This window comes from Molothrus aeneus, chromosome Z, assembly GCF_037042795.1.
Source record: "Molothrus aeneus isolate 106 chromosome Z, BPBGC_Maene_1.0, whole genome shotgun sequence".
Taxonomy (NCBI): Eukaryota; Metazoa; Chordata; class Aves; order Passeriformes; family Icteridae; genus Molothrus; species Molothrus aeneus.
The window spans coordinates 44,898,047-44,923,723 of record NC_089680.1 but is presented as its reverse complement, the minus strand read 5'-3'; the positions used below and the strand labels follow the sequence as shown (position 1 = coordinate 44,923,723).

The window sequence follows — 25,677 nt, the reverse complement described above, 5'->3', positions numbered from 1 at the left end:
GGAAAAGACAGGATGCCATCATATTTCAATAATATTATATGTAGAACATTAAGTGATAAATTTATCTTTGTCAGTTATAATATATAGCTTGTCATGTTGAATTATTCCTGAGATGATTTTGGCTTAAGCATGGCTCCATAATTTTGTGACACAATCTACTTAGGACTCTCAAGGTAAACACTTTGATATGAGGCTTTCTGTTAGATAAATGAGTTTATATTACATTATTGATCATCATGGTTACAAACTTGGTAGCACAGTGTTGATTTTATGGTCAGTTGAATAGGATACCTTTGAGGACCCAGATATATCTGCAGTTTATTATTGATATCTAGGTGCCACACATTGTAAATCCCTTGTTATTATAAAAGACGAAAACCCCCAGGATTTGAAACTGAAGAAAATTTTTATTTTATTTTGTTTTATTTTATTTTATTTTATTTTATTTTCAATTTTTCATTCTTTAATCACAAATTCATTGTGCTTCCTTTTGTCAAAGATATTTGGGAAACCCTGAATTTAAATCTTAGTGCTTTCAGTACTAATGGCTTAGGTAGCATGACATTTTGGATTTGTACAAGTTAAACCAGCTGTAGCCATTGAGGTGAGAAACTGCTCAGAATCTACATGAACTACTAGTCAGTAAAAAAAAAACCTATCACTTGTTTAAAATTTTCTGATTGTGTTAATTCCTGTGAGAATTACTGGGATTTGCCTGGGACATGAACTGATTTTGTTAATTTTCCTGAATAATAATTTCAAAAGCTAGTAAGATTACTTTTTTGTGGCTTTAACACACTTCAGCTTGCAGATGTCTGTATTTTTGTAAAAGATTTTATGACATAGAATTTTACTTTTTTTAATAGAGTAAGAAAATATTAAAATATTTTCTTATGGGGGAAGGAAGGCTAAAGATATAAGCAATGTCAAAGAAAAATGTAACTTGAAGGAAAGTCTAGTATAGTCTGACATTATAGTCTGATAATCCTAAAACCTTGCACTTAAGTTGACCTGAGCAAAAGATATGGTAGTCCAGGTTCCTTGGTTAGTGCAAGTATTTTTCTTTCCTGGATATTGAAGGATTATGTCATATACTTGTTTAACTTAGGCACACATGTGACAAAGTTGATTTTCCCATAAAAGTCCTGAAATAAATATGATTTTCCAATAACATTTTTATTTATCTTCTAATGAAGTTTACTTTCAATCTATACTGTTTTCTGAAATAAATTGGAAATATTCATTTGAGCAAACATGTTTTTTTCTGGGAACTAGAAGTGTTTCTGTGGATAGACCAGAATATTGAACCCACCAGGCTGTGTAAAGGTGATATTCCATGTGCCTTTAGTATACGTCTTTTGGAAAGTGGTATCACTGTAGAAGAATACGAGTAGGAAATTTGGCTTCTAACAAATCTACAGACAGAGCATTGTATCCAGGTAAAGATGTAAAGTGAGTCAGGAGTGAATATGACTTGAGAATGACACAGTAGTCAGTCAAATCCGAAACTACAAAGTCTGAAGAAACTGTGGATGGGAGAACCAGAACACAGCAAGGGAGCACAGCTAGGGATGTTCTGCTGTGTTATGTTCAAGCTCATTTCAAAGTACACTGGAGAGAGCTGATGTCTGAGATTAGTAATTCAAAGAAAGCTGTTGGAGGCAATATGCTATGGACATTCGACTCCTATTCTCTAATATCAATCTTTCTGAATAAAAATCTATTTGCAATGACAGACCAGATAAAAAAAGTTTTCCTCTGTAGTAAAAACTCAAGTGGTCAATAAGAGTCCAAGAAACCAAGTGCAAATTAGTTAATTTAAATATCATATCAGTTGTAAAAATAAAGGTCACGTGACAGTTTTAATTTCTTGAACAATTAAACTAGTCTTGGGACTAGTTTTAAAAAGTAAAAAATCTGGTGAAAAGAATAATGAGTTCAGAGAATAGATATCAGATCATGGAAATAGTAAAGAAAAAATAATTAATTGGAAAGTCGAGCACAAAATAATAATTAATTATAAATCTGATTATTTCAAGGCATTGAAACAATGTCTTCCTGCGGTGTTTGCTATGGTAGTTAAATTTTTATAAATACTTTTAATAACTCCAAAGTTTACCATTTACTTAAATACATGAAAGTTAAAATAATAAAATTCCAGAGTTATTAATCGATCTTTTTATGATTTAGGAACATCTGTTTATACAGAATTACATTTGTAATATATGCTGTATTCTGTCCAGCAACAGAGTATCAATTAGCACATTATACTAACTTTTTGAACTTTTAATTTTGGGTGTAGTAGAAAAATTGCCTAAATTAAGTATTATTACTATGTGCAGATTTTATATACATTAAATATTTATTCCAAATAGATGTCTAAAAATTAAAAACTAACTTTTAGCGCTTACAAGCTTCTCAATAAAGACTTTCGGTGGATTTTTTTTTAGCTTCCAAGGGGTAATCTCGAGATAAAAGCATCATAAAATCTGTCCAAAAAAAAAAAAATAGAGCAAAAAGACCAGAAATATTGAAATGCCAAAACAAGATTCCAATTCTAAAATTATTTTCCTTTTAGAAATGTGCATTTTTATGTGGGTATTTATGAGTGAAAGTATCTGCTAATTGCATTGGCAAAATGTGCCTTTCAATGTATAGACTGTATTATATTAATTAAAAAATCTTCTGTCCTGGTGTTATTTTCCATATCTTCACTAGCCATAACAAAGTTGCTGTAAAATCTGCTTTGTCTCCTGTTCCACTTTTAGGAGAAATTAAATACATGGTATGTGATGCATGTCCTATCAAAAGTGCATTTCCATAATCTATTATTATATAATTTTATTGCTTTTTGGCTTTAACAGAGTTAATACTTATGTGATTAGCCAGCCTTAATCCTTTCATTGCACTTGCTGTTGCAACTAGCTACCCAGGATATTCCTAGATATTGCTTTTCATCTATGGCCATATCATTATGCAAGAGTATCCATTTTCTGCAACAGAGATATAGTCATATCATTTTGCAGATCAGCAAACTGAACCACAAAAAAAATTGTGACATAATGTACCAAAGGTCAGGTGTGAGTGGCAGTGGCAGAACTGAAAAAAAATTCCAGATTCCAGTGCTAAAAATTGCATCACTGTGAGAAAGATTTTTCCAGTGAAGGAGGGTGTAATAACTTGCATGAAATTTATGAAATTTAAGAAAAAGGTGCAAAAGATGCTTGGTTGTCTCAAATCATTCATACTTCAGATCTCTCCTGGGACATATGGTGGAGCTATTTTATGCTATTTTAAACTGGACTGAAATAGATACAGATATATAGATAGAGATAGATATAGATGATATAGATATAGATAGATATAGATGGTATAGATATAGATATGTTTGTATCTTAAGTCTATTCTATATACATATTATTTGTGTGTGTGCATTTTCTTATATGTATATTTACATCATAGGAGTACTGTGTGCGTTGCATTTCTGTTTCTCATGGATATATGGCTTGGAAGTTACTCAGATAAGAAATGAGGGGTGAGTGGTGTATCACAAAAAAAAAGAGATGTGGTCATTTGAGTGGGGAAGGCACTTCATTTGCTGTAATCAAATTGCAGCTCAGGGACAATGAAAAGAAATTTACAGAAGAAAGTTTTAGCACAAGTAGAAAGCATTATCTAAGTATTCAGTCTTGATACAGAAGGTCATAAAAATGGAACAGAAATGGTACGGGCAACGTCAATATTTTATTTTTGCACACCTATGGTATTATAGGATGTGAAGGTAGTGACAGGGACAGCAGCCTCAAGGCAGTTATATGAAAGTTTTGCTTGGTAATAGATTATCTATTCACAGTCTCAGATACTGATATATGCAGATACAGAGCTCTATTTTATTTAATCTTTTTCAAGTACTTGAAGCAGGTAGGGGGCATTATTAATTTTTGAGACTTGAGTCCTTGTAGCTCATTTGTACTTATTTTAATATCATTTGAGAAAGTAATGCACTATAAATTTTCTCCAGAAGTTGAAAGGCCCACAAAGGTGGTATACATTAGCTTTATTTTTTCCCCCAGTTTTTATAACAATAGTAGCCTGGTGATAACCCTAGTCTATTTTAGCAGAGAATGTTGCCCATAGAGGTGAATCTCTATGGGCAAATATTTGTCCTGTTGTCATGTTTTGAAAAAGGTTAATAGACTGCTATTTACTACCTGTTTTTCTGGTCATGTATGGTCTGTGCTGCTAGCTGGAAAATTATCTCCAGTCATTGTGCAGATTTAAATTCATCTCTAAATATACTTGTCTCACTCTGCAGGGTGCTCTTTAAGACAGATAATCCAAGCTCCCTTATTATGACTCTTCATCTTTTGCTTGGCATAATTGTAGTTGTGCATGAAAAAGGTATTACATTAGATATTAGCAGGTTATAAATTTTCGGTTAGCTTCTGCAATTTGTTTTCACTCTCTAGGGAAGGAAATAATACTCAGGATTTTTTCTTTTTTTTTTTCTGCTACTTGTTATGTTTGTCTGTTGTTAGCCTCCCTTCTATTCTAAGACATCATCAATGCCCCGATGCTTGTATCTTGCACACCCCTCAACCTTGTTTGATGCCCTTTCCTCCAAAAACATTGCTTATCCATCATCTCTCCCTGATTTCTTCAGATTCATCTGTGTTTCTCTTTCACTTGTGTATCCCTCTTCCTAATATATATCCCTATTTGTCCTTTTTGCAATAAAGGACAATTCTAGCTCATGCCTCATTTGATTGACTGACAGCTGGGACTATGCTTTGCTTTCTGCAATCACTTGTTCCTGGCTCCCTGTTTCATTCATTACTAATTCATTGTACTGGAGAAGATGGCTCAGATGGCTTCCTTCACTGAACTTTTTTATGTGCTCAACTTTTTCTAGGCCTCTATAAAGCCTTTTTTCTAGAAAGTCACCATCTTTCTGTGTGCCTTTCATAAAATTGATTGCAAGTTCCTGCAACATTTCATTACAAATGTCTGGAGATTTAATTTCTGTTTTAAATGAAAGACAGCAAAAGATCCACAGCTTTAACTGTAAATAATTCCAATTCCAATACATTATAAGATTAAATAACTAAAAATTAATGGATTAATGATGATCTACACCAGACAGGAGTCTGGCCCCAGAAGATGACTTTAAATAAAGCAGGCTTAGAAATCTGTACCTGTAGCAGTGTCCTTTTGCTGAGATTATTTCTCAAATCTCACCATCTGTTCTGATTCTGAGTGTAAAACATCCCACCATGAGTAAAATTTTCTAGTAGATCACATGTTCTTAGTGGATTTAGAGAAAAGGACTTGTGCTAATAAGAATTTTAGAATGTTTGGACTGTTAGCGTTCCTGTAGATCCTGCTAATGTTATCAGCAGTTCCCTAGTCTCTTGCAAAGCCAGTATATTTTCCCAAGTTCTGAACGTGACCAAGTGCCTAACTAAAGATTATAAATGGCGTTGTAATTTCTTTGGACTTTGATCACTATTCACTTTTTATCACTTTCTGCAAACCCTAATTTCCAAGGGTCCATAGATTTTTTTCACTATTATGTACAACTTGCAAGACCTCATATGCTCCTTAATGCAAAAGTGGATAATGGATTTTCTCACTCAATGACATACTCAGTTAATGGGAATGAGATCTCCATGGGTGCGTATCCTTTGTATAGCACCATCTTCATTTTTCCAAAGCCAAGGTTTCTGCCATTCTTCAGTCCGTACCCACACAGAATGAAAGAGGGAGCACATCCCCTCTTGTGTTTCTCCTGTCTAAATTGTAACTTTGCAATAGTCTTCTTTCGGACTTTGCTGCTATAGGACTTGGAGCACATCATGGAATCCATGATAAAGCAGCTTCTTTCAAAAGCTGGTCTGTTGCAAAGGCCTTTCTTAGATCATCAAGAAGTACATTGTGGAAGTTCCCAGCTGGAAATCAGTGTGCACCTGTGATTAGTGTTTGTCAGGGTGATGGACAGGACAGATGAACTAGATAAAGAAAAGTCATTGAAAGCATTGGCATCCTCCCAGGCCATCCTAGAAATCTTCATACTTGATTTCTACTTCCTCACTTTCTTCCTTCTTTTTTCAATTGAAAAAATTGAAAACCTTCATTATTTTGTGTGCAGAAGTGCTGCATACTCTTCTCAGCCTTGCTAAATAGGAACATATGTATTACTATACAGTAGTTCAAAATGTTGGAATGAGATTTATGTTCAAAATGAACTTTTCAAGGAAGTCAGTATACTCGAAGCAGTATAATGTCAATTGCAAACTGTCTTCTGCTGAAGAAAACATTATTCCATTATTCCAAAGTTTCCATTTTTGTTAAGTTTGTTTTCATTTACATTTCCTGGTTTAGGTTCATTCTTGTAACATATACATTGTTACCTGCTAATTCTTTTTTGATTCTTTATAGGGAGCCCTATGAATTTCCTGTCCTAGGAAACACCTTTGCCAGCTACTTGAACAAATTTTTATTTTCTTCAATATTCTGTAGCATAGAGTAAAAGACTTTATATAGCATTTTAAATTTGCTTCAAATGAAAGGATTGCTATTTTAAGGGGTCTTTTTGGTTCAGGTTTGTTTGTTTGTTTTTGGTTTTTTATGTGTAGTTAATCAGCTCAGGCTTGCAAGTCCTTACTTTATTCTATTTAAATTCCTGTCAGATGGGACTTTATACCTGAAATACCAAAATTTATACCTGAATTTGGAATTAAGCATCTATACAGAACCTAAATGGGTTCAGGAAGTAAAACATTGAAAACTTAATGCAAATAAGGAAAATATATTTTAAACAAAGAAGTGTTGGTGTGAATAAATAGTATCTTTTCATTCCTTTGAATCCAGTTGGAATTGATTGAACTTGCAGCCTTATGGTATAGATAACATCACATGTATTTTGCTGTTTTTTGTGGTTTTTTTAATAGAGGTGACATTTTTCTGCAGTTCACTCTTTGTTGTGAAGACACATTCAGGCACTTCTTGATGCATCTTCCTTGTAATGTGCCTTATGATAATTTAACCCTTGAAGCTTCAGGAAATTTACAGATGCAGAAAATGTAGATGAAGATAAAGAAACTAAACATAAGCATCCAGATCTTTGATACTGGTTCAAATTAAGTATTTAATCCTTTAATCGTTTGCCTACTGATGATTTCAGTATTGATAGTCTTTCTTTCATCAAGAGTTTCAAACATTCCCTACTTAGTTTTGAAAATGTAACTAATGGGAAGAAAATTTATCTACCACTGGCAGCACTCTATTTTTGTGTATCTTACTAAAGTTACCTCTGATACAAGGAGATTGCTATTACTTTGATAACAAAATATTGATTCATAGATGGCTATTAATCCAATTTATTAATAAGAAAATATTTGATGTGTTGAAGGAGAAGTGCCTCTATTATGACTAGTTTCCTACTTTGGAGCAAACTAATAAATCATGCAGCTTTCTCCAGTTTTGCTGATCTCCCTCACATCTTTAGATGATAGAGGAGGTTAAGGGCTCTGAGCATCTTGGCCTAGTGGCCCATGGTAGGAGTTTGGAATTGATGATCTTCAAGGTTCCTTCCAACCCAAACCATTCTATGACTCTGTAATAATCTACAAAGAGTTATAACCTTATGAAGTGATATCACCCCATTCTTAAGGGTAACATTTTCCATGATTCTGGTTAACGTTCTATTACTCTGTTCTTCATTATTTTTCTGAAAATAAATATGAAGAAATCTTTCCTATATCCCTAGGCAAGCTTCAGATCATATGTCTAACTGAAGCTGGCATACAGCAATTACTGTTGACATGAATTACTGCTAAAGAGTGCCCGTGAAATAAATGGCAAAATCCAGTATTCTAAATGTGTTGTAGGCATAATGAAAATAGTTGGCCCTCCTGAACCTACAACAGAGCCAGCAATATGTGCTTAGAGCACAGAAAGCCAACAGTATCCTGGGCTGCACAAAAAGAATTGTGGCCAGCCAGTAAGGGAGTTGACTGTCCCTCTATACCCTGCTTTGGAGAGATCCTACCTGAATTCATTCTGGGGCCCCAGTGAAAGAAGAACACAAATGTGTTAGACTGGGTCCAGAAGAGGGATGCAACAATGGTCAGAGCTCTGGAACATCTCTTCTATGAAGAAAATTGGACAGGATTGAGTTTATTCAGACTGGAGAAGAGAAGGCTGCAGGGAGACGTTATCACAGTTTTTCAATATATAAAGGAGACACGGGAGAAACATAACTAAACCAAACAAAAGACCCCAACAACAAAACCCCAACCAATCAAACAACCAAAAAAAACCCCAACTTTTTACCAAGGCATCTAGTGACAGGGCAAAGAGCAACAGTTTTAAACTGAAAGAGGGCAAATTTAGTTTGGACATTAAAAAAAATCAGAGGCATTGTGAGTGCCACATCATTGCAAGTAGCAAGATCAGGTTAGATGGAATATTGAGCAATGTGATCTAGTGAAACAGATTCCTCCCACGGTGAGAGTGTTTGGCTAGATGATCACCAAGTGACTCTTCTAACTCAAACCATTTTATGATTCTTTAAGAAGAATGCTTCCCAAGAAGTCTTTTTCTTTTGTATTGTAGACTGAAATATCTGTTTGTAGCCACCTCGCCTAGCATGTTCAAAGTGACCAAAATGTTTATCTGTTCACTATATTTTATAAAAAAATATTATCTTCAAAACAAAAACAAAATAAAACAAAACAAAAATTCTAGAAAAGCCCTTCATTAAGGCCTTTATTGACCTAGGAAATACCTCCTTTACTCTTGAACTGAAAATCCCTGAAATGGAGGGGGACTTTGGCTAATTTACAGTTTGTTGTATCACTTTTTTATAGTTGCTTCTTGTGAATAATCGTCAATTCCTCTTCTCTTCCAGTCAAGCATCTCTCAACCATGCTAGTGTTCATGGAGATAGAGCTGGCTTTCCCTGAAATGCAGTGTTATGATGCTTTTATACTTAAAATACTTGTCATTCCATAATCCTTGTGTGCAATACTGGGAAGGTAACTCTAGATTGTCCCTCCAGCTTTGGATCTGATGGCAATTAACACAGATGTGCATAGTGTGAAGACAGGCATATCACCCATAATTGCAGCAGAATCATAATTCAGTTCTCCAGGGACTGCTTCTACGTTCTATGAAAGTAGTCTGGAGAATAATCTTGTACTTTACAGCTTGGCAAGAAGAATTAGAACCCCTGACAAAAATAGTCTTAGTTCTTACCTTCCTTTTTCGACACACAGTTAGGTCAAAATGTATGCAAAGATCCTTCTTCCTCATCAGGCAGACATAATGATGTCCTACATTCCCTTTCAGCAAACATAACAAGTTAAATCCTCTGCTGTGAGGGATGGGAGGTATCTGAAATTCACTAATTTATTCTGTTTCCTGCACTAATCACAAGGCATAACACAGCCTCTTCCTCCTGTGGTAATGAAGCTCTATGGACCATATTCCTAAAGGCAGTCTTTGTGCCAGAGAGATGGGAAAGCCTCAAAACAGAGGGTGAAGAGAGAAGGTATTTATTTTCATGAATACAATTATTCATAAATATATCAATATATATAATATTTCATAAATCAATTATTTGCATCTTTTGGAAGAAAGTGAAGGGAGGTACTTAAGGGTTTGTTGTTTTGATTTGGTTTGATTTATTTAAATCTATGTATGAAATATTTTTCTGAATCTCTGGGTTTCTAAAAACTTTTATATCATAGTATCACTGAATCACCAAATGGCTTTGGTTGGAATGGACCTTCAAAATTATCTAGTATACCTGCATTGTAAGTACCACACAGGCATGTAAATGTCATTAGCTTGAAAATGCCACTAGGTTATGAGCTTGGACTTTTTTATTACTTTTTCTTTCCTCATGAAAGTATCCCCATTTCAAATGTTCAGAAGACTGTAGGCTCCCTTGCACTTTATTATGCAGATATAGTCAAAGCCAAGATTTATAACCACAATCCACTGCTTCTATCCAAGTGAGAATTATTATTGCAATCACCACTCCATTCGCCATGTACAGATATCATAACTTTAATCAAAGTTCATAAAACTTCTCATCTGTAGAATGAGGCTAGTCGACAACTTTCCTGTAATATTAGAGGATTTAAAACAAATGAGAAAATATGCAGAACTGAATCCTCCTGGCAATTTAATCCAACAGAAAGCACTTACCTGAGGTGTTTTGATGTTCTCAAACCCTCCATTTAGCTATAAATATCACTTTGCAGTTTAACAGGATTTCAAAAGCAAATATGAGCAACATAGTCCAAGAAGGGATTCAGAATCGAGGAATTTATTGTATCCTTCTTTTTCTTTTCTTTGTTAAAGAATTATATAAGAGAGTTTTTAAAGTCAAATACTATTACATTACCATGTGTGTGACATGCTAATTCTCAACCAGTTTCTTTTCCTGTGCTGATCTACATAATTTCTGTGGGCCTTCTGTAATATTGTCAGGCCATCGAGATTTTGTTTCTAGAGCAAGAGTTATTATATTTTGAATGGAAGCACACTGGAAAAATGAGTGGGATAAACATTGAATAGTATTGAATACCACTCCCCTACCTAGAGAGGGGATCTTTTCAAGAAACATAAGTGTGGTGCTACTAGAATAAGACGAACATATTGTGTTGAGTTTGCATGGCCTGGTTTTTGGTAGCAGGGTGAAGGCACGGAGGTTGGCTTCTGTGAGAAGCTGGTGGAAGCTTCCACCAAACCCAGCAGAGCCAATCTCTAGTGGCTCTGAAGATGAGTGTGCTGCTGGCCCAATTAGAGAGGTTGGTAACGCTTCTGTGATTATAGATTCAAGGAGAAAATCAAAACAAAAGTGTGAAACCATTTTAATTCTGGCCAGAGAAGAGGAGTAGATGAGAACATGTGAGGGAAATAACATGGAGACACCAGGGTCAGTGGAGAAGGAGGAGCAGGAGCTGCTCCAGGCACTGGAGCTGAGATTCCCCTGCAGGCTGTGGTGCAGCCCATGGTGAAGCAGCTGTGCCCCTGCAGCCCATGGGGATTCACAGGGAATGCAGAGATCCACCGGCATTCCATGGAGGTGCCCATGCTGGAGCAGGTGGACGCCTGGAAGGCTGTGATCCAGTGGGAGACCTGTGGAGAGGGGGCTCCTTGCTCCCATCCTGTCCTTGGAGGACTGCACTGCATGGACAAATGACCCATGCCACAGCATGGGAGGACTGCTGCTTGTGAGATTGGAGCTATGCTGGAGAGGTTCACGGAGAATTGTCCCCTGTGGGAAGGGACCCCATGGTGCAGCAAGGGAAGGACTCCTCTCCCTGAGCCAAGCAGAAGAAAACCTTATGTGATGAACTGACCAGCCCCCCACCCCCTGTGCTGCTGGTGGGAAGGAGGGAGAGGCTGGGGAAAAAAAGGTGGTTTTAAGGGCTTAATTTTGGTTCTCATTATTCTCCCCTGATTTTGTTAGTGATAAACTGACTTTGTACCTCTAAATTGAGCGTGTTTTGCCCTTGGAGTGTTTTCTCCCAGTCCTGATCTCAACTCCTGAACCCTTTATTTTCTGTCCTTTCCCCAGCCGTAGCAGGGGAGAGTGAGTGAGTGGCTTTTGTGGGTGCTTACTGTCAGGCCACCACTGGTACCAGATTTGATAGCAAATCTGCTTGAAAGAATTTCTTCCTTACAGCTTTTAATTCTCGCATGAGCAAATGAAACAGGTGAAATAGGTGCTTTGATGTTCTCAAACCCTGAGAACATCAAAACAAAACGGTGAAATGTAACTGTAGTGTTCCTAATGGTGGAACCATAGACCTGACACCTGGTCCTCAACTGTGCTGCCAGCTGCAGGCTGAAGGCCCTTCACCTCCTTCTCCTTGGTTCCTTCCTTGGTTCTTCCTTGGTCATCTGCTGTGTCTAGTCCAAATTTTATGCTTTGAAACAATATTCTCTTAGGTTTTGTGTCCCTCTGGAACAAATAATGAATGAGAACAGTTGCGTGAGAGTGGTTGGCAAAAGTGAGTTTTTGAAATACATGTAGAAAAGGGCAATACTGAGGTAATTACCTAGGTAGTGCCTTGAATTGTATTTGATACTAGACCATCTTGGATTTTTTTTTCACACTTATTGCTGATTTTAGTTCTTCCATTCAGTATTTCTGTATTGTATTCTCATCTTAGATAGCTGTCAGACATTTGCTACCATTTTATCTGAGTTTTCCCCTATCTTTGTTGAGTTTTCCCTCATAGCAGTCATGTCATGCCATTACCTGTACTAACTGATGGAAGACACTAACTTACCTCTGTAAGGTTCCATATAGAGTTAATGTTCAAGAGGGAACTGAAGCTTATGCTCACACATTCTTCATTGTGCATTATTAACTTCATATCTTATACACAGGTAGGTGACCACTGCTTATCTATCACATTTTGGGGGTGTCAGAGGAAGTCACTGGCCTGTTAATTCAGGGGGTATATCCCCTTCTGCTAACAATTCAGTCAGAATAAGAGATGTTTTTTCTTCACCCCTGCACTCTCCTTGAGGAGCTGAATATGGTGGTATTTCATAACATGCTTCCTGCAAAAGAAAAACAGTGTAAATAAAATGTTCATATCAGTATTTCAGTAGCAAAAAAATTCACCCCAGTTATTTTGGAGAATGAAAATAATTACATATCAAATGGGAACTGGAGATTCAAGTAAGTTTGGCTTTCTTTGCCATCTTTAATGATCTATAAATAGTTTGTAATAAATTATCTAACAACAAGGTTTTTACTTTTATACTCTTTAGCAGTGTCAACACTGTGCTTCTTCTGGGCTTCAGTTCAGTGAGTCACTCCTGCTTAAGGACATTTATGAATGTACATTATAGCAACTAAAGTCAATTGGAACTACAGCAGTACTTACCTGCTTACTCAAAAATAAGACTTTAATTAACCTTACAATTGTACTCTTCCCTTTGAGTTGAAGAAAAAGATTACATTGCCTCAATTTCAGCCTCTATAACTATTGGTGTTTACAGATCCAGTTAAGCACCGTCAGCTTTTAGAAGTTTCAGCCAAGGTATTTCAAAGATAGAATTTGGTTGCAAATTTAAGAACAGAATTAAAATAGAAAATTAAAAAAGAAATAAAATGTTTTCTTTGAACCATCACATTTCATTTAAATAATTCTATTCTTGTCTAGTGTCTTAAGAGCCTTATTAGCAGGAAATTTTCTTTACTTCTGTTTTATTTCACCTTGTAAGTTTTCCATGTAAGTCTACCTATGTAAGTCTTCCATGAGTTAGAGAGAAGCCAGTGTTGTATGAATTCTAAAAAAAGCATGGTGATCTAAGAAAGAGATATAAGGGTGAAAAATTGCAGGATTCGAAGGAAAAAGTTGAGGACTCCAGGAGTGAAAAAGCAGCAGTGATTACCAGGGGAATTAGTTTAAGTAGGGTAAATAGGAAAAAAACAAGTTCTGTTTCATGCCTACTCTATTTTCTTTAATAAATATTTATACATTTTATCTTGATTTCCATAGAGATATTCAAGTATCCAGATGTAAGAGCTGACATTTAGAAGAGGAGTTGTTAGTATCCTTCTTAATTCAGCAGAATTATTGTCCTTGAGATATTCCAGTGTAAAAAAATCATTTTGGGATACATGATCACCTTGGATTATTTTTATGTGCTTTGTAGATTATTACTAAAATAAATAGTAATGATCTGTAAGGTCATCTCACTACAGCATTTGTGTTGAACATTTGAAGCAAATATATAATAAACAGCATCCCTTTATTATGATTTTTTTTCCTTAAATAGGAATTGAATTCCACAACCTTGATTTCATTTTCTTCAGCATGATCCATGATGGCAAATAAACCAAATATCATTTGGAATATGATCACTCCATTTGCTCCCTGTATAATAAAAAGTGCTTTCAGAGCTCTTGGAGTGTACATCAGCCAAGTTAAGCTCTGAACCACCTAGTGTAGACTATTTACTAGTCTAGTGTGGACTTATTTATTAGTCTACACTAGTTCTTATGCTGCTACAGTTTATATGAGCTAATTATAGTAAAATAAACTAATTCTTAATCAGATTAGCCTTCTGTACCACAGATGACACTGATTTAAGTGTTCTTTGATTTTTAATATAATATATCTGTGTTGAGAAATCCTGTGTAATCACATTACAAAGTATAAGTGGCATTTCAAGATATCTAACAAAGGAGGTAGACTCTATGTTTGTAAGCTTCAGATACAGCATATATTTTCATTTAACATGAAATCTAACAACATTAGTTTAAAAGTTAAAAATTCAATGTAATTTGCCCTTTAATCTAAGAGCATTCTGTAATATTTCTTTTGGTTTTAAGAAACAAGTTCAGTTTTCAATAAGAGCAGATGTTTGGCTAAAAAAGTGTGAGATTTATAGCCAATGTAAACCAAAGGATTTTTGTATTTAAAAACATCTAAAAACCTTAAAGCATAGTTCATTTGCTCTATTAAACAATGTCAACTTCTTTTGTAACATTTGAGGAATGGGAATTGACATATTGTGCAATTCTATTTTTTTCTTGCATTCATCTCTATTATTTCTAAAGCCTTACTGTACTTAGTATTATTCTCTAACATATCTTCTACTTTTCTATTTTCCACTTAAATGAAGTTTGCCTTCATCAGTTTTCCAGAGAACTGCATTCTGCTGTGTGTATGATATAAACCCTCTTCCTGCTTCCTTTAAAAGACTGGCTTGTAACTGGGTTGCATCCACCTTTGCTGATGCCACCTTCTTGTTAAGGTCTTTTCTTATAGATAGGGCTCCCAAATAATTTTATTTGCACTTCCTGCTGTTAGTCTTGGTTATCAGAATGTAGTGATTCCTCATTTCAACTTCAGTGCTTCTCACTAATTAGTAATATCACAGGCAAATGGTAGCCAGTAGTAATCCACTAAAAAGAATAGTAAACACAGTATACAACAACTCTAAGTTGTTTTTTTTTTTCTTGATAAGCTGAATTGCAAGTTTGGTTTTAAATGTATGCCATATACCATTAAAAATGACAATACAAAAGAAACAAAACTCTATCTGTAACTACATGGAATATTTTATTTGAAGACATTAAAGAAATTAATTTTCTATTAGTAATTTTAATTATTCATCTCCAGGCTTCCTTCATTTTAGGTATTATTATGAGAATGTCAAATTTTAGTGAGTATGTATATAGACACCACCTATAAATGTACACAGGATCTAAATAGAATGACAAAAAATTTATTTAGCTGTATTATTCTTTTAATGGCTTTTATCAGTGTAACAGCTGCACACCATTCTGTCACTGATGGAATATATACTTGATCTTCAAACGTAAAACATTACCATTACACTTAGTTTCCAAAGGACAAGGTATCTGTCTCTGAAATCACATAGTAGTCTGGTTGGGGACCAAATTATATTTTCACTTGTTGTATTGAAGGTGCTGTTAAGACAGGGTGTATATTCATAGTGTGGGCTTTTTGTTTCAAGTTAACTCATTCTAATAAAAGAAAGATATTATAGCACAATATAGAAAAAAATTGTTCTGCTGAAGTGGTTTAAATCAGTATCAAAATTGTTCGTGTTGAAAGCACAGAAATAAATTGAAGACAGTGAATTATATATTTGGTACCAATATCAACAAAAAAGACATATAATCCACAATACTAAACACTTAAAAGCTTAGTAAACACCTGCAAATTTTCAGGCAGCCTTCTGTGGTAAATCCTAAGAAATACAATTGCCATTCACACACACACTCACATGGAAGACACCGCAGTTGCACAGCCCCATAGCTGCACACACAGCACCTTACCTTACAGGTTCTGAGCATTGCAAACCTCCTCCTTGGCAGCTGGGGCCATGCACACACTCAATCCTCCATCCTTCGCTGCACAGCAGGCACTGCAGCCCCACCTGCACCTGTGCTCCCCTGCAGCCCACTGACCCATGCACCACCTGGGAGCAGGGTCCCTCCTCTGCGCCCTTTGCTGGAATGGCCCATGGTGGGGTGCATGCTCCTCACAGCAACACTGTCCTGCTCAGGGTTATTCTTCTTACGCAGCCTTGCGCACTAGCTGTATTGGACAACCATGTGTTCTTGGATATGAGGCATAAATACAGAGTTAGTAACTTTTCTTTGACGTTATAGTCGGAGGGTTACCACATGCAAGATGGAAGAATGTAGTATGGTGGGAGAATCTCTACATACATACATATATACATATATACATATATATATATATATATATATATATACATATCTATATCTTCCTCTATGAAGGTAATGAACTTAATTGCACTTGTATACTTCTGATCTTTGTCTCCTGGAAAACATATATACCTTCCCTGAAAATCCCCCTACATTCGGTTGCTTTCTAAATAAATATTTATACAGGAATGTCACTCTTAAAAAGGGAAATGAGCATTCCAAGGAAGACAATGATCAATAATAATGATCAATCAATGATCAATCAACAATGATCAATCATAATCTTGTTCACCAATTTTAATTAGGAAGCTGTCTTTAAATGAATTATTATTGTTTTCTAATAATGCCAGTTAATAATAGAAATTCTCATTCACCAATATGGTCTTTTTCAATTCTTTTTGTGAATGCTTTGAAGTTACTTACAATGGCTCTTCAGGTGCAGATAGTAATGAACTTTGATTACAGAATCACAGAATCACTAGTTTGGAAGACACCTTCAAGATCACAGAGTCCAACACATCCCCTAACACCTCATCTAAATCATGGCACTGACAGTCACATCCAATCTCCCTTTAAATGCATCCAGGTGACTCCACCACCTCCCTGGGCAGATAATTCCAGTACTTTATCACTTATTTACAATTCCCTTTAGCACATTACTATCCCCAATCTTCTCTGAGAGCTTATTTGTTTAAAATTGAAATCTTGGGTTGTTTACAATATGGGAATTGTTTCACTTTTAAGACCGATTTTATTTTATTCACCATTTTTGCTTGTCTCCCTTCTTCATGTTCTTGAGTTTTTGTCCATTATTTGCTCTCTTCATTCCAGGGAAAGATAGTTTGCTGGGCTGCTTCCAGCTGTAGCTGTAGTTTTATGCCAACTGCTGTCAATCTCACCCTTGTGTTGATTTGTTGAGAATTCATTTTTTATAAAAAGCAGTTAATTTTCCATGTCCAAAAAAAAGTCCATTCAGGAGGATTGAGTGTTTTCACATGTTCAGCTAATATTTTCAAATCTTATAAAGTCAGTGTTTATCTGTGTGGGCAAGTTTTAACATAATAGTCTATGTCTTTAAGTTGTCCTGGTTATTTTAAACTGTCATTCTTCTCAAGCTCCATGCTGTCAGAAGCCAGACAACTTCAGCTTGATTAGTGAAGCATATTGTCAATATGTTATAGGTGTAAGGTGGGTTTGGGTTTTTTTATAGAAATGGCTTTTTTTTGTTTTTTTGTTTGTTTTTTTTGTTGTTGTTGTAGGATCTCTTTCTAGTAATACAGGGGTTGTTAAGTACAGTCAGGTAGCCTGAAAATAGGGACAGTTTACTATTCAAAATTGTCATATTGATTTCAAAGAGCACTTTTGGATAACATCATATGAATTTGAAGCATTATAATTCTCGTTTTGAAATATGCACATATTTTACTTCATTTGGAGTTGGGTATTGAGAGTACACATATCTAGATAAAAATTGCTCCAGACTCAAATTAATGGCATGGCTACACCTTAGGAGAATCTGTCCTAAAAATCAACGAGTTAGGGGGTTACCTGACCTGGCCCTTTTTATAAATGAACAATGTCTATTTACAATTACATCTTCTCTGCCTATTTCATTCATTTTTAAATTCTTCTTCCCCAAATCACACTCAAGAGAACATCTGGGGATTCAGTGGGATTATTTCTTCCCATGGGCACTAGCAACTAATGCTCTATCATGGACAAGGCTCTCAGGGCTCGATAAGGCAACCTCTGTTAGTATGAGGATGGAGGGGGAAAAAAAACGTTTTAGTCCAAACTATGTGAGAAGAAACAGAGCTAAGATTAATATGTAGCAATTCTCTGTTCTTCATTCTGTGCTCAATAAAACACCTTGAGTATAAAATAGCTTGTTTCCTGAAAGGATACTGTAACAATAGGCATGAAATAAGGACTGTAAGTAAAAATAAACTACTTAATTTGGTGCCTGATTTTAGCTCAGTTTGCCTGCTGCAGCCTTTTCTACCATCATAATTTCATGTTGTCTCTCTCCTCCCAGGAAAAAAAATTAAAATGTTTTTTGAACATTGTGTGCAGCTTTGGTCCCTGAAATACAAAAATGATATAAAGCCAGTAGAGAGTGTCCAAAGAAGGGCAGTGAAGAAGGGCCTTGAGGGGTGGCTGAGGTCACTTGGTCTGTTCAGCCTGGAGGAGACTTGAGGGCAGACCCCACTGCAGTTACAACTTACTTGTGAGGGGAAGAGGAGGGCCAGGCACTGATCTCTCTCAGTGGTGACCAGTGACAGGACCAATGGGAATGGCCTGAAGTTGTGTTGAGGGAGGTTTAGTTTGGATATCAGGAAGAGGTTCTTCACCCAGAGTGTGGCTGGGCACTGGAACAGCTCCCCAGGATATTACTCCCTTGGTGTAATATCCCTGATATTACACCAAGCATATCAGAGCTCAAGAAGTGTTTGGATGATGCTCTCAAGCACACAGTGTGACTCCTGGGGGTGTCATGTGCAGGACCAAGATCTGGACTTGATCCTTGTGGGTCCCTTCCCACCTGATATATTTGAAATGTTTTTAAAAAAGGAAATAGGTATGCATTTATAATTGTGTATAAAATTGAAAATCATTCTAGGATAGTCCACATTGGCTGCATTTTCAGCTAATCTAAACTGCCTGCAGCAGAGGTATTCTTATTTTTATCTTCTGAAGCAAAATGCTATTAGGACTGTTATTCATGTTCTTTCAGCAGCTATATTTGGTTGAATCCAACTGTACTGAGTTAGTCCAAAAAGGAACAGAATTAAAATTGCTGAGGTGTGAGTAACCCATATTCATATTCTTCTTATGTTGATTTGGAGAGATAAGAGGTGGAGAGACTGATCTGAGTCAGCAAAACTATTTATAGTCAGACTGCTTTAAACTAGTTATATCAAGGCTGTTGGCCAGCCGGTCTGTTGATTGACACATACAAGCAGTTACGGCTAAGCAAAATTTCAGCTTGCACTTAATACAGACCTCAGCTTTGAGGTCTGTGTTGAAAGAGAAGGAACATTTATACAGCTTTAGGGTTTTTTTCTAAATTAGAAACTTTGGAACCTCAGAAACTACTGTTGAATGTCATCATTATTCTCTGTTCATTAATCCCTAATGGCATTCCTAATAATATCTGATTGAACCAGTCTAAAGGAACATACAGATAAGATTTTGAAAATCTTTTTAGCCAGTACTTGAAATCTTTGCTGTGAAAAGAATTTGAAGCATAGCTCTTTTAGCTTTTTCTAAACTGTCTTAGACACTAGAGTTACCAGAAAACCTGTGAGTGGCAGAATTATTGTTAGTGTAGTTGCTATATATGGACTTAGGGAGGAACAATTGAAATATTAGCCCCGCTGATACACACTGATGAAACTGTTCTCATATCCAGCTGCTGGGGGGCATTGTCTTTAACCTGCTTTACTCTCAAGCCAGGTGCACCTTAATCCATCAATTTACTTATGGTTTTTAACATAGTGTGAGAAGATTCATACTGACAACAAAGCATTTAGTGGTTCTAAATTTTGGTAGTTCTTACAATCTCAAAGTATGTGTCGGTGCGCATCAAGCTCTGGTTCAACTGAGCAGGATGTATTTCTGACAGCACTTGTAGAGTCAGAATCACAAGATATCCTAGAAACAGCTGCTCTTCAAAGATTTACTGATCTCTTAAATTATGTAAATATGTAAGTAACAGGAATATCTCCATTTGAGAGTATTACTATGGCTATGGCACTCTTTTAGTTTGCAACATAAATAGCAGATTTTACTTCCCATCACAGCAGCCAGCCCGTACAAATAGACTACTTGAATTCTGGGATAATGTTAAAGGAGGCAAGAAAGGTACAGTGGATTCCTTTTGAATAGTTTAAACTGGCCTAGTATGACGTGTTAGCAGAATGTGTAAATTGAAGGTCAGTAGGGAATTGTAGCAACTTACCACTTCAAAAAACCTTTTTCTTAACTGCATTTTTGGCACGCTTATTTTCTAGTTTCTGGTCTTTACTTGTTCCATTTTAGGATGTGCAGGATACTACAGCTTATGGAAGTTTATTTGTTGCCCTCCTTCAAATTCCTGGTTCAATGACATGTTTCCAATTACAGTTAAATTATTCTGGTAAAAATATTCTCAAAAATAGGTTAGCTGAAAAGTGTTATGAAAAAGCTTTATAGTGGATGACGTTTATTATGGCCTTGTGTTGTCTACAATATCGCATGAAGAAAAGGTTTAATAAATTGGTTTGGATTTTACTTTATTTAAAAGATAAAATATAAGAAAAGAACAGATGCTGTAAGAAAACAGTTTCCACTACAGAGCATTGTGCAAACCTGACTGTAGCAATGTGATCTTGGCTGTGGCACTGTGAGCATCTTCTACCTAGTGCAGCTCCTTCACACAAGCACAGACCTTACCTCTCACACTTTGCTGCACAATCCGGTGTCTTTCCATGAAGAGCTAAAGCTTATTGCCTGTAAGGGACACCTGCGTGCACAAAAGGCCTTTATCCTTCCTGAATGTATTGCTGTCTAGTGGCTGAAATGCACTGCTATGCCTGCACTGGCATTTTATTAAAGACGTGATAACCCAAAGCGCAATATAGACAGCACAAGAGAAATTGGTTCTGCTCCTCCTTTGGTCCTCAGGTATTGTTTTGTGGCTATGACCCAAACAAATTTTAGTAGAAATTAGGCAAAATTTCCATCACTGTCCTCTCAAAAAATTTCCATAGAACTGAAATTGTTCACAGTGGCATATCCTGTTCTGATAAAGTCATGAATTTCAAAAGTTCTACTGTTGTTTTGACGGACTTGACCTTGCTTTTCTGCTACTATTTTGGATGCTTTTTCAGTTCTATGAGGTTCATTACTCTTATTTACCATAACCTTGATTTAAATACAAAGTTGCCAGCACTAAGGTAAGTTTTGGCTTTTAAGTATTAATGCTATGATTAACTCAGCAGAAATCAATCTATAGCATATCAAAGACTATGCAGACTCAATTTTCTTAGTGAAAGATGGAATTTTTTGGTGGTAGAGGAGGTGGAGGAACATAGCAATTTTTTATTCCATTTAGTAGCAACAGGTTAGTTACATTGTTCTCATCCTCATGTCAGGAAATGTACGTGTTCCTATGACAATCAGATTGTCACTTGAAAAGTCTTTTAAAATACAAGAAGCAGCTGTCAGTGAAGCATGTGACTATGCCACTAAGAATGAAGAAATGATGGAGGCTTTTGTATGGGTAAAGAAGCCAATGCTATTTAAGGCAGGACAGAATAAAAAGGGATGTGATGTGACCAGCATGGAAATCTGCTGATTATGTGCCTTCCTAAGCACATTCTGCCATCAGTGAATTCCTTCTGTGGTTGTGATGTTAATTCCTGTTAGAGAGTCCTGATGATGCATGCTTAACTTCGTGAGAAATTTTCCTGTGGGGCTGAATAATTTTCATTGCCCTGTAGCTGCAAGACAGCACCAGTCTTTGTATGCTCAAAGTGAATATCCACTGTTATTCCTTGAAATAAATGCTAAATTTTCTGATTTTCCTTGCTTTTGCAATGTGTGTGCTAGATATTATTTAGGTTATAAAATTAGGATAAAAATTCATTCATCTGTAATTATATTATCTCATTTGGCATCTAACTCTAGGACAAGAAATCAGTGATTTAATTTCCTTTCAAAGTCTTTGTCTATCAGATACAGAACAAGCTTAGTAATTACGTCAGTTATTGTGAGAACTGTGCCTTCAATATTACATTCCTAATTGTTTTTAGATAAGGAAATTTATTTTTATAGCTCACTCAGCTGACTATTGCAGGCTGGGTGATTCTCCCTTATTTTCAGTGTAGATAGCAAGGTCTATAGATTATATTAAGAGAAATTAATATTGTCCTTCTGGTTCATACAATAGGATGCATTAAAAGTACTTACCTGAGTACACAATATATTTTGATTTTATATGAGAAAATTTAATCCAAAATAAACATGTTTAATAAATATTCACAGAATACCCCAGTAGGGATCTGTAGTGTACCTGAAACTTCCAAGAGCTTCATCATCACATTAAAAATAGTTTTATATTATAACTGTGAGTGAGATAAACCCATCCTTTGTGTGGAAATACCATGTTTATGGTCCAGTCAATTGTGCAGGAATAATCTGCATATTTTCAACCACTAATTCACAAGTCTCCGGTTGGGAAAATTTTACTGTATGCCTTGAGCTGAATTAAACACTGGCTTGTGCTTTAATGCAGAAGATTTAATGTACAGTGCACTGGGCAGTCGTATCACCATAAGCTATTCTTCCTGGTGTATGCAGAGGTGCATCAGGAGTTGATTCCTTATGTACACATTCATTGGTACCAATCCCATGAACATTAACTCAATATTGGATCCATTCTCCATCACAGTTCTGCTGCCTGATGGTGGCCTTCGGCCTTTGAGCACTTATGTCCATGAGTGATGGATTGTTGCAAGACAACTCTGCAATGTACCTCCTTCCAAGGGAAACTGCACTCCCTTATAGAGAGTCCTTCTGTCCTGTCACTCCTATTCTGTCCAAACTGTTCAACCTCTTCTGCAGTTGGACCTTCTTGTCCTCCATGCCACATCATCTTTTGGTCACAAATTACCAAGTTTTAGCAGCTACAGTTTGATTTTCCCCTTCACTCTACTGTGTATGCACACAAGCCCCTTAACTTGATTACTCTTTCCAGATTTTCACAGGATCAGCAAAATGGCAACTGTGGCAAAAGCTGCTCTTTCAGCAGAGAATGAGGGCTTCTTTGAAATCTGGGAGCACTAGAACTATAACATGACAGCCCTTGAGAGAAATTTCTACCTAACACCATAGGCTGTAAATCCTTCACCAACTGAACCATCATACTTTTGATACTTTATGATTCATCACACTCCATCTGGTTCTGTCATTGATGCAAAGCTCAATGTCTCAATTCCATCACTGGCATAATTTTGTTTCTAAGAGCTATTCAATCATAACTAGCAGACAAAAGAAAATCCAGTCCATAGCTCATTGCTCCTTGGAGTAAACTAATCCCACCACCTGATGTGTTGATATATGTATCTTTTTGTTTTACAAATCAGGATTTCTATTTTTGCATTTGAACAAACTGTGCCAGAGAGTGAATTAATTAGTTCTTGAGATGAAATAAATTGACTAGGTACATGAAGTATGTTGGTCTCTTGTGAGATTGTTCTAAGCATATGAAAATTGTGGGGTTTTTTTAATCAAATAAATGTTTCAGAATATATGTACATTTCAACAAGTACTGTTCCTTAGTGAAATGTAGGGTAGTCATCACTGAAGAATGTAAGGTACTTTCTCATCAGTGATTAATGGAGCTAATAGTCTTGGCTTCAATGTTGTTTTGTCAACAATCCAAGAAATATATCATTGTCAAAAATACAGTAATTGGAGGATCAGGACCTGTGAGGTCATTGGTAATCTTTTTCTGTATTGAATTTGGCAAAGTACAAACCAAGTTGACAATAATTTTTAACATTAGCTGTTACATCAGCTGAAGTCTGAACCACCATTTCAAACTGAATGATTGAAAAGCATTTTGTAGATAGTATCATGAAATAAGAGTTGTGGGATTTTTGAACAGAACATTAGCAGAAGAGCTGTTTGGGAATACTCACTTAAAATCAGAATCCTGTCATATGTACCGCAGAAAGAAAGCTTTGATAGAATAAACTTGATAATCCTTATGATAATCCATTGTTTACAATGTGATAAATTAATGTATTCTATTAAGTTCAAATTTACAGCTAAAAACTTATATTCTTCAAGTGCTTTTTTTCATAGCTGGAGGGAATTTTTTCATACTGTTTCAAACATCAGTGTGTTTATCTGAATCATTCCAGTTAGAAGGAAGATCTGTTTCCTTGAATTTAATGCATTTCTTTGAGGTTCATTTTTGAGACAATTGATTCAAATAAGTAAATTTTAACTTTGGGTGGTTGCTGTTTCATTTTGTATTTTTTTAATTTTATTTTTCTGCAACAATACTTATCTAAAGATAAGTATTTACTTTTAGAGTAAAAAAAAGTAAATTTACTTTTTTTATATGCAGGTTAATGCAATTGAAAATATTTGTCAGGAGTTTCAGTGTCTTTAAAGTTAAGTAAATTGCTGGTATGTTTATCTGTACACACAAATATATAGTTAATGAGAAAACTATAATTTTGGTACACCAAAATATCAGAACTTATCTCTAATAAGACACAGAACATGTTGTTAAAGGTGAGCTACTTATGCTAGCCAATAAAACAACTGCTTTAGAGACAAGGTTACTCTGAGTCTTACACCATTGGGATTGCTTTTACGGAGACCATTTAGTGATATGAACATAATGGAAATGTCTTGGATCATCCCCATACAACTGTATATTTTGCTCTAAAACATATCAAGCTGTGAAATTTGGGTGAATAGGATGTTTCTACTATCTATATCATAATAAGGCAAGCTCTGTAATACAGAGTAGAGTAATACTGTAATACAGTAACAGTAGAGTACTTGGACTATAGCTTTATCATATTTCAAGGGTGGAAGGTAAATTCACACTTACAGAAAATTGGATATGGCAAGTTTGATATTTTATGAAGACATTTTCAAAGGGATGAGGGATAAACAAATATTTTCAGGCAATATTTAAAAAAATATGTGCCAATGCTATATACATACATATGCAAGTCTGTATAGATCTACAGTAATATAAGTATATGTTTATAAATATATATCTAGGGTAGAACAAGGGATGGCAAGGACACACTACCACAGAAGTATCTTCTCTCAGAAAAAAATATGCTGGCATCATCTGTTAGTCAATGGGGCTTTGATATCTTGAACTCAAGGGGTAAGATACTTATATAAAATAATTTTTATTATTTTTCTGAAATCACTGCACAGATAGAGGAGCAAAGGATATGTTCCAAGTATACAACAGAGTATGAGCATGTGTGATGACATTCACCTAACATGTGCAAAACAAAAGTTAGGATGAGAAAAGGCTTATCAAGTTGTTCCTTGGCAAAATAAACTGTTCCCAGTGCTGCGCCTATAATGCTTTGTCCAATGTGCTGACACTGGTAAACCAAAGGTCCAGTCATTACATTCTCCTTCATTACAGAAAAGCTGAGTAAGAAGTTGGTGCTAGGTATTTTCTTTCTGTCACCTGAGAGATTAGTATTTATTCTTTAACAGTTTGTTGGTTAACTGCTGCTGCAGTAAACGGTGCTGCAGAGGGACTACAAAATATAGTTGATACCTACTTCATAAAATAGTTGCTTTAGAAAGGTTTCTTGCTAGGCTTCGTAATACAGAATGAATGTGAATCCAGGAAGGGAGGCTGGACTGAGGAAGACTGGATAGTACAGTGAAACTTCTTG

At 35.8% G+C, this 25,677-nt stretch overlaps 1 protein-coding gene across 2 annotated transcripts in view; it reads left to right on the top strand.

Moving 5' to 3' along the window:
- LINGO2 (leucine rich repeat and Ig domain containing 2) overlaps positions 1-25,677 on the top strand; it is a 490,090-nt gene that overhangs the window by 283,915 nt on the left and 180,498 nt on the right. The window lies entirely within an intron of this gene.